At 37.7% G+C, this 14,911-nt stretch overlaps 1 protein-coding gene across 35 annotated transcripts in view; it reads right to left on the bottom strand.

Moving 5' to 3' along the window:
* The window catches only part of mbnl2 (muscleblind-like splicing regulator 2), a 76,535-nt gene extending 63,668 nt beyond the window's left edge, over window positions 1–12,867 (bottom strand). For 20 of the 35 annotated variants that reach the window (XM_079615483.1, XM_079615490.1, XM_079615494.1 and 17 more), the window contains exon 1: window positions 12,589–12,861. The gene's annotated coding sequence lies outside the window, so the exon portion shown is untranslated. Of the gene's footprint in view, window positions 1–4,245; window positions 4,573–5,305; window positions 5,724–12,588 lie in introns of those variants that run through there. The other 15 variants (XM_079615495.1, XM_079615488.1, XM_079615485.1 and 12 more) reach the window with 4 other exon arrangements.
* Window positions 12,868–14,911: the final 2,044 nt, after the last annotated feature.

Below are 14,911 nucleotides of genomic sequence, written 5' to 3'. Positions count from 1 at the left end.
GCAATTATCTATTATCCCCAAAAAACAAAAAAAAGGTACAATATCAGATCTTACGTCACTGTAGGGAATAGGCTTGCTGCGGTAGTCAGTGTAACATGGTGTTCGACCGTTCTCCATTACATTACTTGCCCACCGCGAAACCGCCCCACTGTCGTTTTGCTTTTATTACAGTAGAGATGCACCGATTCAAATTTTCTAGGTTGCACGCTTGGGGTCGGGTGTGTGCGCACAGAAAACCGTACCGAATAGAGCTCTTTTTTAGCGTCGTCACTCTTATTCAGATCTATATGTCTGCTCTACTCATTCTCCCAGACGTTTACATTTTTTAACGTTTTATGAGACATGCAGCGCGAAATATGTACCGCGAAACAAGTCCGCGCGTGAGTAGCCGGCCAGTGAGAGTAACTATAGTAACAGCATGAGAAGACGCGCTCCGTTGTAGTCAGCGCTTGGTCGGTTCATTTTTCCATTTTCCTAATAGGCTAGTAATAAATGAACACACATACAAAAATGTCTTTCGTCCTGTAGGTGTTCTGGAGAATATTTCTGTTCGTCCTAAACACATTTTCTATCGTCCCCAAGATGATAGGACGCCGTTAGTCTCGAGCCCTGTCTAGGCCGATTCCGATTTTTCATCGAGTTTGAGCTGCCGATACCAATTTTAGCCGATTACGATTCAATTTTTTTCTAACTACTTTACAGCACACATAAATATTTTTTTCTATATTTTTTTATTTTTATAAAACACCATATACTTTTACCCAAACTCTATTTACCCAAAATTTTCTATAAATATTTTTGAGATATTTTTCCAGTTCTTATTAAAACACACTAGACATGCACATTCTGTTTTGTGTGAAATCATATTTATTTTGTCCATCAAAAGTGTGCTTTCACTTTAATTGAGCGTGAGCAGCGCAGCAAAAATAGACTCGGCGCCGATATTTTATGCCGGTCAAATAGAAATAAAAACCATTTAGTACATTTGGACAACAGATACTACAATTATAAATTGAAAGTGCTCCATATGCAGCACGAGCTGAAAATTATTTGTTGTAGAAACAATTTTCACTAACAAATGGCAAGTAACGCATTGAATTAAACGTGACATTTTAAAGTAGAAAACAGCATTTTTTTGTAAAACATAGGCTACCCCAATAATCTTTGTTTTTTAGGCAGTGTATTCCAATCAAAACTGATTCCAATCACTACGCATGTGTAGTGCTCAGTTATGCGTTGAGAACCTGAGAAAGCCACCATGAAAATGTCACAGGAGCTATCGAGTGTCAGTAGCCGTGTTTATGTGCGAACTGAAAATACACCCAATGGAAACACGTCAATTTCGCAAAAACTCCCATTTATCAAAAAAAAAAAAAAAGTATGCTCGCATGAGGAGGTTTTTCAGGCAATTCGAAAAATAAATATTTCGCAAAACAGCAATGGAAACAGTTTTTGCGCATTTACAGGTCACCTGACGTAGATGACGCGTGTGTTTGGACAGAATACGAGACAAAGTTCTTTATTAAATTCATAAAAGAAAAAAGATTTACAGGAATACTGGATTCTAAACCTCAAAGAAATGCCACAATCACACGACCTCGAAGCAGAAATGAGTGAGAAACACCCAAAAACTCCTCATATGAGCCGCTCACAGTATAAGAGTCTTTCCTTGTCATTAATGATTGGATAACACACATACGTCTCTTTCCATTAATAATAACGGGTAGTGCGGTGGCTGTACATACATAAACCTACCAACGTCCGTTGCCATTTTTTGAAATGATTGATCGTGAGAGGAAAAAAATATGTTTTAGTAGATTAACATCAGTTAATGGAAACGGCGTCAATAGTTAATGGAAATTTTTCAATAGTTTTTTGTCGACATTTAGAAAAAAAATCTGCACAAATCTGTAATGGAAACGCTCCTATTGTCATGTGTTCCTTGATGACATTTCTAAAACTGGAAGCTAGGTCATTCCATGTCAAATCAACCAAATTTTTTATTTTGTTCATATTTTTTGCTGAAGACAGACAAACATAAAGTGATGAAAGCCAAAATATTAAATGTCACAGATGTATATTGACTGAGTAATCCACTATTTTGTACAGGGAGATCAAAATTACCATTTTTACCTGAGATTTGGAGTCAAATTACATGGTAAAAATGATTTTAGAAAGATGGCAGCATCATTATTTCAATTTTACACAGAGATTGGTAGGTCTGTTAGTTAAATATGTTTACTTGACCATCTTTATTGCATTATATGCCAACAGTAACAGTAAAAAAAAAATGGGGAAAAGCACTTCTTTGTGTTTTTTGCCCCAAGTTTGCATGCCTGTAAATCAAGAAGTATTAAGATATCTTAATATCCTTTTAGATTCTGGTTCTCTTAGCAACCCTTTCTTTTGGTATCTTCATTTTAAAGGCCTTATATGGTTCAAATACAATAGATATGGAGATCTTAATATGGCTCCATGAGTAAATTGGTCAATTGTACACAATTTGGGTGCATGGAAATGTAGCTAAAGTTGCCCAATCTATGGCTCATAAGTTTAAAATATTTTCCCGCCCCATTTGTCGCTTGTGAACAACAAGCGTTCCCTAACCATAACCCGGCTAACTTCTGGGTTACTTGTGAGGTGCATAACTAGGTTGCTAATTAATTTGTTATTAAGTAGCAAAGCTGGTAATAGAAAGACTGTCATCCCAGAAAATGCTGAAGCAAGTATCGAAGAAGTCTGAGATCCCTTTGAAAAAGAAACGTGACCCCTTGATTAAAGGCATGTGCTAATTAACAAGAAGCCAGACCAATGCAAATTACAGATCTTCTGTCTAAAAGATAATGAATCGTAAGAACAATTCAATTTACAACTTTAGTTGAGCAGCTCAAAATTACAGTATAACCGGTGAACCGGTGTAGGCTTTTCCAAACTGGTTCTGCCATTCAAACAGCCTCTTTTGTTACAATAATAGTGGTTAAAAACCCAGAGGATGAATGTCGGGTAATCCTCCATGGCATCAGATCAGGATTTGGGTTGCCTAAGCCAGCTGGAATTACATCATATTGGTCTCCTAATTTGCAGGATGCTGGGTTGTTTCACAATTTTTGGACTTCACTGCATCTAATTAGCCTCCGGTTGACCAAAACGTCATGCATAAAGACATGTGGTTTGGAGGTGGTTTTAATTTATGTGATTTTGTTTCCCAAACAACCAGTTAAGGGCACATCAGATTCTAAAGATTTCATTGGTCAAAACTGAAAATACTAAACCCTAACCTTGACCTGGTATAGCATCGGTACCACATCTTGGTAAATACAGTTTGTCGCGATCAGATCCATACATGACTGTTCTGAACTCCTCTGAAACTTAATCAATGAAGTCTGAATCTTTCTTGATAGATGACTGCGTGACTGTAGACCAATGAGTTTGGGACACACACACACACACACACGCTTTTCTTTGCTGAAGGTTTTTTACAATGACATGATCATATCATAGAGCAGGCTAAGGACAAAGTCAAGGCCGATTGCTGTTTTGGAAGTAACTCAAGAACAAAACTAGACCACATTTTCTACAGCTGGGAGAATTTTAGACAACTAAAACCACCCTTTTTAATCGTGCCACTTAATGTCTTCATAGTCAAGAGTTAAATGTCAAACATTTATTAAAGTCATATGTTTCAGTAATTAGAAAACGCGCTGCCGTCATTCTGTATAGCTGAATGAATATAAAGCGTTTATGGAAAACGCTTCTGATAAACAATCACAATAATGTGATTAAAAACAAATTCTCTTATATTTAAAACAATCTACAACTCTGCGAGGCTTGCACTACGATTGAAAAGGGAACAAATGCAAGGGAGCCAGACGGTAGTTGCAGTTTGTAAAGCGCTGCAGCCTTGATTCAATGTGGTCAGCAAAAAACGGGTGTGTCATATGATAATAGCCTTAATGTAAAACTGAATCCCGGTGACCCAAGTTATTATCTTCATAACACCAAGGCTGCTTTTATCCCCCAGATCATCGTCTCTAGTTATTTATAGCGTTGTGGATGGCAGCCATGCCTGGCTGGTACCGCGCTCATATCCTCGGGCTGTTTGAAACTGATGTGCAATTTAATTAAGAAGATCATTTAGGCACAGATATGATCTACTTAGCTACTGACAAGACATTTGCACTGTGTTTTCAAAAACTATCCTGCAACTTATCTCAGGAAAAAGCTAATTATGACACAATGACTTACCTTTACAGGCTGGTAAAGGAGCCATTCATGAAAAAACAACATTAACTTGCAATTAAAAACTCCCTCTCTTCTACAGCAAACTTTCGCCTTGACAGAAAGATGTTGGCACAAAGTCTCGGTTCTCTTTAGAAGTGCGCAATACAGCACCCCCACTAAAATAGTCTCGTAATAAAGGGTAATTTGTTCATGAAACACGCCTGGCAGTTGTAAAGCGTTAAAAGGTGCCAGCTAATTACCTTTCCGAGTCTCTCTAAACGTGTTTCTGATCGATTCTGAGGAGAGCTGTTGCTCTCACGGCTTTGGCTAATAAAGAGTCAGTAGCTGCCTAGACTGTTTTCATGGGTTTTTTTAACGGGAAGGGCAGAGTCAGTCTCCCTCTTTAAAAAAAACACGCTCTTCCTCCCAACACGTTTGCCAAATGTTCGACACAAATGCGGCCTTTTCCTGCCACGCCGCAAGTCCTGCTCTTTTAAAGTCTGGATTGTACGTCTAGTAAGACCGGAGGTCTGATCGGGCCAACATGAACGATGCTGGCGTTCAGTAGATTTGCATAAAGCCCTTGCTAATCAGACTGGACTAAAACCATTGGATAGGTTTGGAATAATTTCCCTGGAATAATTTCAATTTCCATTTCAGAAAACAGAACAAAGCATATTTTAAGAAAAGCTACACACGCCTTTGGTTTGAGACCACATTCACAAATTAGTCATTCTAACTACATAAATATAAGCATTATATTCTTAAATTCAAAAGGAAAGAAACCCGGAAAGATTTGGGATATGGGATAAAGCCCCTGCTAATTAGACTGGCCCATTAACTACCATAATTTCCTTGCCTTTTCAATTTCAGAAAACAAAACTTTATCTTACAGAGCAAATGCTGCACCAATATGCCTTCGGTATGCGACCAAACTCTCATAAATCAGTCAGTCTAACTAACATAAATATAAGCACTACACTCTTTAAAACGGAAATTAACTTAGTTCCAGATGTTAAAGAATTCAAAGGGAAAGAGACCGGAAAGACTGGGATACACATGGGATAAAGACAGAGTAACTTACTGACACAACTCAGATTTCCCTCCCTCTCTTTCCACACCCCAGCCTGCATGCAGCATATTGCAGCAAAATTCCTCGTGTTGGGAAAAACAGGAACTTTAAAGGATATAAGGATCCCTACTCCTCCCACCTTTGCTGGAATAAACGAAGCCTCCTTTCTCTTCACGTCGCACTCGCTCCTGCTCAGTTTGTGTGCACCTGGTACAGCAATCAGACTCCTTTCACTTCACGCTCTCCCGGTATAAAACGACCACGTGAAGCGTTGTCATTCCCTATGCGAAGCTGTGAGCTGGCGGCCCATGCCGAGACGGGGATTTTCTCTCAGCAACAGCGCAGAAAGGACCAGCGTGTCTGCTCGCTGCTCAACTATCTGGCTGAAACATTTCCAGCCATTCCCACACCCCTCCCCTCCTTTCCTCTCCCGCAACCAACCCATTCCTGCCAGACTGCCTCCGGCAAGAGCCCGCCCATCCGCAAACTAGCCAATAGCATCACGCATTCCCTCTCAGAGGCTCTGTTGTTGGCCGAGTTTCCCAGAACTGGCAGGCTGACCTCAGAGCTTCCGATGACAGGCTCCTAAATGCTGATCTTAAAGGTATTCCCCCATTTTTACGCCCTGGCAACAGAAAATTGACATATTTTCACCAACTTTCCCTATGCACTGTGACAGAGATGAATCTCTATGACTGGAAATGTTTTATACACGGCAAGCAAGCAGAAAAGAGCACAGATTAGGCATGTTGAAGGAATAGTTGGGTTACACTTTAATTCAATAGTCCGCTTTAGACATTCTTCTATAAAGTAGAAGTTTGCAACAGTTCTAGTCTTTAAATCTCATCTTAAAACGTATCTGTTTAGGCAGGTTTTTATGTGATTTAATGTTTGTTGTTGCTGTACTGGTTTTATTGTTTAATGTCATTGCTTTATGGATTTTGTAAGGTGTCCTTGAGTGCCATGAAAGGCGCCTATAAATAAAATGTATTATTAATATTATAAGTATCCTCTCATTAATTTGCAACTACAAGTCAACTTACTCTCATTAATGTATTAGTAGACTGTTAGGTTAGGGTTAGTAGAATAAGTTGACATATAGTTGCAAAGCTAGTAGAATATTTGCTGGGAAACATAAAAAAAATGTGTTAGCAGATATTAGCCTAAGCATAGTCTACTAAAACTCTAATGACTTCTTGTGGTAGATATGTACTCTAGTTAAAAAGTTACTTATAGTTATTAGAATGTATAAACTGGACCATCGAAATAAAGTGTTACAAATAGTTGTTCCAACCACGTGATGGATTTACTTTTTTCCTTGGAATACAAAATGAGACTCTAGTCTAAATGGACTTGACTGCTCTATATATATATATAAAAAAAAGGACAAAAAAGCATCATAAAAGTATGTCAAAACTTCCATAATCGATCTCTCATTTAAATCCACATATTCAATATTCATGAGAGCTACTTTTCGGTAGAGCAGCAGTATTAATTTTTAACGATTCGTTGCCATGTAACTGAACGAATCAGCTTTTCAACCACACAGTATCACTATTTCCGTGTTACACAAATATTCAAATTATCACAGAAGTACTGGGATAAAGGTTTATAATTCAGATATAAACACTGATGTCTACGGTAGCGATTAAAATTGAGCAATAAACCTTTTGAAAAGTTATTTACTTGACACTTCAAATTACGATAGTATCGATTAAATTGTTACACCAGTAGGTGGTGACAAGTGATTGTTAAAAAAATATATATTTGTCATTGAATCATTAAAGCTACACTATAAGGCATTTTTTTTCCACGCCCGGGGTCGCTAACCGCTTACAATAACAAAGGCGCAAGTTGATGACGCATATGCGGAATTATGGAACTTGTCGTCATGCTGATGGATATAATAATGTTTATGGATGAGTGAATACATTGATGTTTTTAACATGACTGTGATATGAAGCAGGCGCGATTGCTAATGAGAGACAGATATCAGCGCCACACGCGAGTCCCGCGGATATAAAGGAATAAGGACATTTCATTCTTCCGAACTACCCACAAGTGCTGAATTACTACTCACTCACACAGGACAGTTTATTAGACGAATTAAACTTGTGAGGTAACGCAGCGCTGTTTCACTCGCTCTACACTATCACACTAAACTGCATTTGAGTGTGTTCAAGTTGCTGGGCCCTATTTTAACGATCTGAAACGCAAGTGTCAAAGCGCAAGTAACTTTGTGGGCGGATCCCGGCACTGTTGCTATTTTTCCGGCGGGATAAATGACTCTTGTGCCCGGCGCAAATCTAAAAGGGGTTGGTCTGAAGTAGCTTCATTATTCATAGGTGTGGTTTGGGCATAACGTGAAATAAACCAATCAGAGCGTCCTCTCACATTCCCTTTAAGAGCCGGCGCGCTTGTTCCATGGCGGATTGCTATTATAACGGCGGTTTGTTTTCTAAAACTGGAAAATAGCACCAGGGAAGTTTTGCGCCGCAACACGCCTCCTCTTTGCGCTGAACCACCCCGCGAGCGCAAGTTCACTCCCTAATTTACCGACGTGCGTCTGTGGAGGGAAAAGTCCGCTGTGCGCGGGTGCAAAATAGGAATGATACATGCGTCGGTGTTCAAAGTCAATTGCGCTGGGTGCAAGATAGGGCCCATAATGTTATTCTATGTGTTAGTTTGTTGGCTATATGAGACTAGCAGTAGGCTAGATCAACATTAGAATAGCATGTTGTTGTTTTCTTTTTTTACGCTGTTAGCTACTTGCATCTTACCTCGCACTTGACCGTAAACTGAAGGGTCGAGTCACGCTGCTAGAATTCTGTGAACATAAAGTCCACCTACTTTGATTTGATTGATCATTTCAAATATTCTGACATTGACTAGCAGTGACAGGCCAATGAGGCTGAGATGAACACACACACACACACACACAGGTCTCCGTTTTCTGACGTGCTCTCTGCTTGCCGCTGCGGATTGAGAAACCCTCTGATTATAACAAGACGGGCCGAAGCCGGTTTCATATGTTTTGTATGCAAAGGTACACCTTAATGGTCACGCTTAATGGCTTAATGGAAAAACAGTGAAAACTGGACATTTTCATGAATATAAACCCGCCCCGGACAGTACGTAAAAAGTGGACATGTCCGGGCAAGAAGGACGTTTGGTCACCCTAATTTAAGCAATTTTCTGTATCAACTCTCTTAATAACTGTTAGGTTTTATGAGATTGAGGGGGGGGAAAAAGGAAAATCGGCCCAACATATTGGCCAAAAAAAAAAAATCGGCATCATATATTGGCAGAATCGATTTCTAAATATCGGCATCAACTAGAGAAAAACCCACATCGGTCGACCTCTACCCTCAAGGCAATGTTTGTGTAGTCACGCCGAAGAAAGACTTTGAATTCTCTCGCATGTCTAACACCTCCGTCAAGCGCAGCATCTCTGCCTGCCTCCAAGGTCTCTGCATCCCCTGGCAACCCATCACTATGACAATGAGCATCGTTACCGTAGGGCGACGAGGACACACACGTCCTCCTCTCTCGCGTCACGTGAGCGATGATGCAGTCGGGGAGAAGTGATGAGTCAGAAGCCGCTTCACACTGTTTCCATCCAAATCAATAGAACAGCTGAAGCCTCCTGCTTTTAGGGGCTCAGGTTCCCGCAGGCGCACTGCAATTATGTGACAGCCAGAGTGCTTTTACAAAAGCAACGGCAAACCATGTTAAAACAAAGCAATGCTTAAACATCAATGAGGCGAGACACACACTCGCACTCAATGCAGCTGCCAACTAACCCTGATGACCCTGACAGTCAACTCTATGTGATTACACTAAACACTCTCACTGGTTTTAAGTGCGTATTGCTGAAATTGCGAATTTGGCATTTAGAATCGAGGTTGAAAACCAAAGTATTTAGTCAAAAAAATAATGCACAAAAAAGCTTAACAAATTATACAGGTGTACTGTGTTGTTTTGACCTTATTTTTCAGTGTGGAAGTAGGCCTTTCTTTGCATGCATGTGCAAAACTTCTGATTAATAACTAGAAGAATAACAAAGTTCAGTAATACTTGCGCTACAAAAACCAATGTGTTTTTTAGGGCTGTGCGATATTAAAGAAAAATGTGATATGAGATAACTCCTTAATGTGATATTCGATATGCGATACGATAATGCTTAAAGTGTGTAGAATAAACTTAAATTATCTTTAAAATATATTTAAAATGATATAACATGTGTTTCACATTCTTTTAATAACAAGAAAACATCCTTATAACTTCTGAAAGTGAACATCAGTGTTTTACTGTAGCATAAGAAGTGTTATTTTAACATCAGTGTAAACCACAGGGTTTCAGGTTATCCTACATTAGCTTTATTTAATAAAAGATACTGAATCATAAAATATAAAAATAAAACATTGCTTAGTTTTCACTGTATGAATTTAATATATCCTGATACTTATTAAAGCTAAAAAAACTTTGTCTTTTGTTTATGACCCCATTTATTGCAAGCTGTTGCGATATGCATATTGCGATATATAATTTGCGATATTTAGATAAATTCTATATATTGTGCAGCCCTTGTTTATGATTATGCTGATGATAATACGTTAAAATAATGAGATGCAAATACCAGTTTGGAAAATTAAGCCGCATAATAAACTCTTTTTGTAGGTAAAACAACTAAAAGTGAATGACACGCACATTGAAGTTACAAATAGACGTGCCGCTCTTACTTTAAAATAAGGTTAGGCATTCAATACTATTTTATTCTAAGAGAGTAGGAAAGTATGGAAGAAAATCAACTGGTATTTTTCAAGCATTTCTGTGCATGCATATTATTTACAGTTTTCTGCGTTAATAATTCAACCCATGACAGCATTTCTGAAGTAAAATCACAGGATGTTAAGCTTATTGAGACATTAAGCCTAAATATTTGATATACAAGTTCTAGCTTTTTCCTCATTGATCCGGGCAGCTCTGACTAATACAGCCATTACGTTGCATATCACGATTTCAAGTTCTCGTGAAGCCGTTTAATGATTGCTTTATCAAATGTGTCATATTGTTAATGTTCTACAGAAATGCAAACCACCTCTGAGCTTCCGGTTTCTTCAGACTATAATCAATGCTTTGCAGCATGCCGATCTGCCATGACGATGCTATTGGACGGTTTTCAGAGAGATGACGTGACCCAAAAATCAAGGTTTTTCTGTGTGCATCTGAAGAATGGTAACATAAATGTACAATACTGTGTGAAGCGTCCTTGCAATTAAATGCTTGCATTTTTCCCCATGCAATCAAATTCAAATCAAGCACAGCATCTACTAAATGAATAAATGGAAATGCAAAGACATTTCATTTATCCGTGAGCATTCATTTAATGTAAAGGTTTTTGCATAGGACAGGCCTAATGCAAATTCATCAAACCTCCACTACATTTACATGAACATTTCTAGAATAAGGTCTTCTGAGCGTTGCTTTAAACAGCATGCATGTCCAAATGAATGCATTAACAGGCACATCAATACTTATTTTTAATAGCTTTGCAATGTAAATATTACACTTTAATTATACTTAATACATTTTATTGTGAGACCATTAATAATTTAGTACAATAAGCTACTAAAAAAATAACTTTTATACACAACTTCTTTTGTCACATCATGTTTTACTCCGATGCCAAACTAAATTATGGCTTCTTAAACCCAAAGGTAACTAATTATTATTACCCGCATTAGACATCCTCACTGAATAAGAATCATTATCCCACATTGAACAACCAGGATGTGCCGACTATCATCAGACAGAGGCTTAATTCATGAATAAAAAGGTGCGATACTTGCTGTGAGGGCAAATAAAAATGAGATCATGGAATTAGATTCCTATTTGGGTCATACTTGCATTATGCTTATTGAGATTTAGAAAAGCATCTTAGCATATATCCTCTTCCATAATATCCATGTCTCTCAGCACTTTCTCAGGTAACTCACCTTTCATTTTGCATGTCTCGACTGAAACTCAAAATACAAAAAGGTGTTTTTAAACACAGTGCCATAATAACATTTTAACATACAATGTGTTTTTTGGGAATATGAACCATGATAATATAGCTACTGCTAGCTCAACCACCTTGACCTAGCACGTTACATGAATAAGGTCTTCAAAGTATTCATATCCAATACTGTACCATGAAACACTGCACTGAGAATATATATAAAATAATATATAGAGAGAGAAAGCGCGTGACATGTAGAGTTCTAGTAGTTGTGTGTTGGTGATGATAATGATAATGCACGAGCTGTCGGGCTCTCACGTGCTCTGCTGCGCGCGCACGGGGTGTGGCTCGGGATTTGTGGAGCGGTTTCGTGACGGGACTAGTCTTGATGGGTTAACCATATGTCAATCTGTACATATCAAACCGGCACAGCCAGAAATGTTCGAGATTCGCGGGTTATTTATACACTGACGTCATTACATTCTCCTCGCGCGGCGATGACGCGGAAAAAGTCTGAAGTAACGAATATAAACGTCATCATTTATATTATACGTCATGTCATATCTGTGTGTTGTGTGTGTGCGCGTTACCACACACAAAAACTATTCGTTAAGCCGTTATTTCGAAGCGAATTATTTCTGATCTTGGTCGATTTATAACCTTTATAACGAAATGTGTGAAGTCATTGTTTTAGAATATAAAATACTTTTAAGATATACATGTGTACATTGTTTTCACAAGTTGTCTTATCCAAGTTGTTACATCATTAATCGCGTTCAAACTCGCGTGACGGTTTAAAAAACGGACGTGATAAGATTCAAATTAATTCCCATCACGAACTAGTAACGTTAACAGAGCGATGACGCGGAAAAAGAACCGTTGACAACTAAACCGATCCTGAAAAATGAGCTGTCAAAGCGTATTTTTCATCGATTTTAACGTCAAACTCATTGCCACCAACGGTGATTTTACGACGTAGCAGCACGCGGGCGTTTCATGTAACGTAAACATGGAAACTTCTCGGGCTCAAACGCGCACTTTAATTTTTCCAATCCATTTATTTTTCGCTCGGCAACAAGGAGACCATACATTACTAAACCCATGTCGACATCACTGAGCGACGAAGCCAACGTTAGCTAAACACACACTCTCTCTCTCTCTCTCTCTCTCTCTCTCTCTCTCTCTCTGCAATGACAAGCACTGTATTGACATTAAACATTTTCTATCGAAAATAAACAGTCAAATATATAATTTCGCTATTGAAAACGCGTGAATTTAACCTGCTGCTTACCTGGTGACCATGACCTGCCGCCGCTGTTACTTGACCACAAATCACGCAGACAGCAAAAAGAGCTCGATGGAAACTGCCGTAAATGACTCGTTAAGTCAAAGAAATTAAGGCTTGTTTTCTAACCGAAGCGAACATTCTCGTCGGTCCGCGACGACACGCGATTTCTCAGGCAACTGGTTTAGATTTTAACGCCGAACTCAAGTTAGTTTACGAAGAACCTGGTCGTGCAACAAGCTGCTCTGACAGATCGTGGGAGGAGGGACCAAGTCATGTGACTGGAGGGGAAGGGGGGGCGTTGCTACTTTTAACAGCAAATATACCTAAAATCTACTTTATATACATATTTTATTCATTAATATATGTGAAGGAATTTTAGAAATCTGTTAAAAATGTGTAGTTTATGGAATGTAGTCAGATGACTAATCATATCAGATGTGGTAACGCCCCCCTATGTACAGTCTGAGGTGGTACCGTCCAAATGAATGTCAGGAGCCCTGGGAAGGGCAAGGGTCTGCTTGTTGCCGTGGAAACAACAGTGAATCTCCCGAGGGTACAATGGATGTGGGCTACAGTGCTGTTAAATCAACAAGCTGAAGGCCTGTTGTACATCTTAGATGGTGACGATTAGATTCAGATGGCTGAATCCGCAACAGTTTACATGTCCAGATAGTGAGTTAGAGCCCTTCGCCTATAGAGGCCCCTGTGGCCATGCATAATATTATGAAAGTTATTTAGTTTTTAAGATGAAGCCTGCAAGTGCATAATTGAAAAGTAATGACAACAATTGCTGTTAAAAACAGTAAATTATAGACTATATTGGGGCAGGTTTATCTGAGATAGATACACAATAATAAAACATTGGTAACACTTTAGTTACACATTACTACATACATACATAATAACAGCAAATTATATGCATAATTACAAGTAATTAACCCAAAATCAAACCTTAACCGTAACACTATAGGTGCATTCATTAATATTACTCAGTACTTATTTGAATTCGTAAAATGTAACTACATCACAAAATAAAATGTAACCAAAACGTTTAATAAATAATGGTGTGGCAATCTCTGTGAACGACTGTACAGAAAAAGAGGGAAAATACAGACAATATGGAGAGACTGTTTCAGACTAAACTGTCTGTTTTCTTTATTGTTATTAAAATAATGACAAATGTATAAAAAAATAAAAAAACGTTTTCATTAATAAAATTTCAATAATCCATATTCACCTGTCAGATTTCACTTCCATAATAGTCATTCTGATTCAAAATACAACCTATAATGTTCGGATATCAAGAATATGCATTATTGAATTTTTACTAATGAAAACGTGTGAAATGTTTTGAATATAAATATTCACAGCTTAGGCTAAATATACAATTTCTCCACACAAAAATGCAAGTTGTTTCAGAAACATTTGTCATTATTTACTTCCATATTTCTTAATCCTCTGGTTTTCTGTTCACGTGTCGGTCAAAAATTACAGATTTTTTTTTTATCCCAATGAAATGATTGTACTATATTTTAGTTTGATAATGTTTTTTATTTATTTTTGGGGGGATTTATAAATTATATTTATGCTGGAGTTATAATCCATTTATTAACTTTTTTTTAGCATAGACCTGAAAGGGAAATGTCCAAGTTAAACTGTCATAAATCTTGACTCAAATTTTGTCTCTTTTTAAAAACGATACTTGGTAGATTATTGCTGAAGTGAAAAGTTTAAGAAAAAGCATGCACAACAATCCCATTTTTAATTTTTATACGAAATATCTATTTTCCAAAACACTCTTTAATGAGAAAATCAAAGCTGAAAAAGTTGTGCTCCAAATTTGAGGTTTATATCTTAAAAAGTATAGCTTTCAGTAAGATTGTGTTTGCCAAACGCTTCCAAATTCGTTTACCATTCATTTCCAATGCGCTATTTTAATAAAGAATCAAACTTTTAACAAGTTTCGTACTATTTCGTACTATATTCCGATGAAAAAAAATAAAAAAAATAAAAAAATAATAATAATCTTTGGGTAAAAAATGACTGAACAGCACTATAGGGTTAAAAATACATTTAAACACTTAATGAAAAATGGAGCAAGATATTGATGACACACATTGTTTGCATTTTTTAGTCAAGTTTATTTAGTAATGTTAAATAATTTGTTTGATTTGAATAAAATCAGCTAATTGTCATGTTACCACAAATGCCAAAACATTTAAATAGCGTAATCAAACAAGAGCGGCATAAAGTAATCAATGGGAATATCCCATGAGCATAATGGAGAAAACTAATAACCTTAAAATGAACATGGTGACATTGTGTT

The sequence above is a fragment of the Phoxinus phoxinus genome (assembly GCF_949152265.1).
Source record: "Phoxinus phoxinus genome assembly, chromosome: 6".
NCBI lineage: Eukaryota > Metazoa > Chordata > Actinopteri > Cypriniformes > Leuciscidae > Phoxinus > Phoxinus phoxinus.
The sequence above is the reverse complement of the archived record's forward strand: the minus strand, read 5'-3'. Positions and strand labels throughout refer to the sequence as shown.